The following is a 3,467-nucleotide window of genomic DNA, read 5'->3' as shown; positions in this document are numbered from 1 at the left end:
AAAATACAAAAAACAAAAAACAGGCTATTTACACTAGGACACAACAGAATACACGACCGCACTGCTACTTCATCTTGGAGTTATATCACAAGTAATAATACACCGTTACCGATATAAAACAAGCAACCTAATGATTCAGTGTTTTGCATATAGTGTACCAATACACCAAACTGATATCTACTAACTTGCCAGTATTTTCATTGATGATTTAGCCTTGATAATATGTGAAATGTCACATAGAAATCAAAAGTTGCCATTTTTCATAAAAAAGGTTCTACCGAGATTTGAACTCGGATCGCTGGATTCAAAGTCCAGAGTGCTAACCATTACACCATAGAACCATGCTGCGCATGTCGAGCGAAATTACAAAACATAAAGATGATTTATGAAAGTATTGTTTAAATGTGGACATGAAGTAGATGGATAAATATTTTTGGGATGATTGCATTCGCTTAACCCAATATTACAGTCCATATTTAGCGGTGTCTAGTAGCCGGCAAATCATTTCCACTACATTTCAATGCAATTGCAATCCCACAAATGAACGGGAGGCGTCATCCTGTGCTTATCATCGCAGACAGATTTCCTTTAAAAGAAAGCCCATGTGGTGTTCAAGATGAGAAACAGAATGTTTTGGAAGCTTTGGGAAATGGTAATACCAAAGATGTTTCATAACTAACCTAAGATAGACCACAGCCTGTCGTTACCAATGGGAGCAAATTAATCATAGTGGGCAGAACAAGCAAGGAGGTAGGCAGAGCCAAGCACGAGCTAGCGAGATCCTATTGGCGCGTTCTAGCATGAAGTCAATTTGCATATTTCCGTTAGGGAACGCCTACTATATGAAGTGCGCGCGTGCAATAACTAAATTCGCCCTTGGACTCCTTCTAAACAACTTTTAAAATCTTTGGCAAAGGTTAAAGTCTACAAAACTTAGCCCACTCTGTTCATAACATAATCTAGTTTTGGAAACAGTAAACTGTATTGAGATCAAATGTTTCATCGATGTTTGGTATAGGCTATCTTCAAATGTATTTTAATCTGCTTGTCATTGTAGGTAGTAGATATGGCCATTTCAATTGGTTTGACAATATAGACCTAAAAAAACACGATTTGGCATTTGTGTCTGAGAATACATAATATATATTGTCATAGGCCGACAAGCAGGCTATGGCAGTGACTGTTTGAGGGGATAGATTCTGGGCTGCATTCACAGGGCTTGACATTCAGGTAAATTTGCAAGTGGCACACCAGGCCAGTACCAAGTGAAAACTAGCCTACTGGGCCAAATGGGAAAAATTACTGGCCCGTGGCCAAGATCACAGGAAAACAAGTTATCCAAGCAGAATTTCAATCGTGGGTGATTTCATGTTTCATTTCCAGTCTGGGCAACTACCTTATATTATAGCCAACCATAACATCTGATATTTACACTGATTGATTGGAAAAAATAAATAAAACCATCCCCCCCTCTCCATGATGACATATCCTTAACATATTAAACCATTTAATTTAAAATTCCCCTCCAGAAATTAGCCCAATAACATATTGATGAAAAGCAATATCTTTAGGATCTGTAGCCTACATGGTCTATATTATTAGGCAGCTGTGCTATTTTAGCAATAAGCTTTAGGCCTATCACATGTAGTCTGATGCAGCATCGTGGCTACATGGCTGAAGCATGGATTGCTCATCTGCATTGTTTACCCCAATGGGCTAATCATTAGCTAGGTCACAGACTCTAAATATGATGTTGTTGCTTGTTTAATGTCATCAAAGCTCCCACTGGCAATAATACAATCATGTGATTTTTACAGTGTTCATAAATACAGTGAAATTGTGTGAATTTTACAGTTAATAGGCTATAGCAGCCAGATCATTCAAAATTATTGTCATGCCAGACACTCAGATTGTAAAACGCTGCCAATTGCGCAAAAAAATAATTGGAGTTGAGAAATATAGCATATAGCATTAAAAAGCTGGGATCCCGCGCTTTTCAATAATTCTCAGCAAAACTTTTGTCTTTTCCCTAAATTGCATTTACGAATGTTGCGCAGTGACTGGGCTTATTAGAACATATTTCTTCCCACGCAGCAACCCGCTGTATGTGAGGAGTTGCACACTCCTGCCACCCGACAGCTGATATTCAGCTCATAAATAAATGACATAGCTCATTAACAGCTTCAGGAATTAATCTTTTTTTTTTTTTTAATCTTTTTTTTTACAATAAGGCCTATACAGACTACAGAATAGCATTATTACAATATTCATGTTTATTTATTCCTGTAGGCCTAGCCTATTTAACCAAAAAGGGATTTGTGTAAATAATGTTAATGTCTTGACAAGCAAGCAGCTCCATAGTATAGGCCTACGTAAACCTTTCTTTGCTAATAATGACATCGCTGTGTCTGATATGAAAAAAGACTGAAAAGCAGGTGGATAACTTTTTAACGCGCATGCAGATGTTCAACTCTGAATTGATGGGCTTCCCGCCTCCGCTGAGACGGGTCTGGCGCGAGTATCCAGTAAGCAAAGGCGGGGCTCACTCGAGAGGGAAGGGTTTGGGCTTCTTGCCTCCGATTGGAAACCTAATGATGGTTGATAACAAGTGTGAAGCGTCAGAGGTCGGGAAGATTGTGATGCATTAAATACAAATATAAAAATATACACTACCATTCAAAAGTTTGAACACACCTACTCATTCAAGGGTTTTTCTTCATTTTTACTATTTTTTACATTGTATAATAATAGTGAAGACATCAAAACTATGAAATAACACATATGGAATCATGTAGTGAACACATCAAAACTATGAAATAACACATATGGAATCGTGTAGTAACCAAAAAAGTGTTAAACAAATCAAAATATATTTTATATTTGAGATTCTTCAAATAGCCACCCTTTGCCTTGATGACAACTTTGCACACTCTTGGCATTCTCTCAACCAGCTTCACGTGGAATGCTTTTCCAACAGTCTTGAAGGAGTTCCCACATATGCTGAGCACTTATTGGCTGCTTTTCCTTCACTCTGCCGTCCGACTCATCCCAAACCATCTCAATTGGGTTGAGGTCAGGGGATTGTGGAGGCCAGGTCATCTGATGCAGCACTCCATCACTCTCCTTCTTGGTAAAATAGCCCTTACACAGCCTGGAGGTGTGTTGCGTCATTGTCCTGTTGAAAAACAAATGATAGTCCCACTAAGCCCAAACCAGATGGGATGGCGTATCGCTGCAGAATGCTGTGGTAGCGATGCTGATTAAGTGTGCCTTGTATTCTAAATATATCACAAACAGTGTCACCAGCAAAGCACCCCCACACCATAACACCTCCTCATCCATGCTTTACGGTGGGAACTACACATGCAGAGATAATCCATTCACCCACACTGCGTCTCACAAAGACACGGCTGTTGGAACCAAAAATCTCAAATTTGGACTCCAGACCATGTCACGGGGTGCTGAAG

The 3,467-nt window shown here is 39.2% G+C and overlaps 1 non-coding gene across 1 annotated transcript; it reads right to left on the bottom strand.

The window, feature by feature from the left end:
* Positions 1-269: 269 nt before the first annotated feature.
* trnaq-uug lies at positions 270-341 on the bottom strand. Its single transcript has one exon. It is a non-coding gene; the product is annotated as a tRNA-Gln (tRNA).
* Positions 342-3,467: the final 3,126 nt, after the last annotated feature.

The sequence above is a fragment of the Coregonus clupeaformis genome, unplaced genomic scaffold (genome assembly GCF_020615455.1).
Source record: "Coregonus clupeaformis isolate EN_2021a unplaced genomic scaffold, ASM2061545v1 scaf0068, whole genome shotgun sequence".
Lineage (NCBI taxonomy): Eukaryota > Metazoa > Chordata > Actinopteri > Salmoniformes > Salmonidae > Coregonus > Coregonus clupeaformis.
Note: the sequence above shows the minus strand (reverse complement) of the source record. Positions and strands in the feature narration are given on the sequence as shown.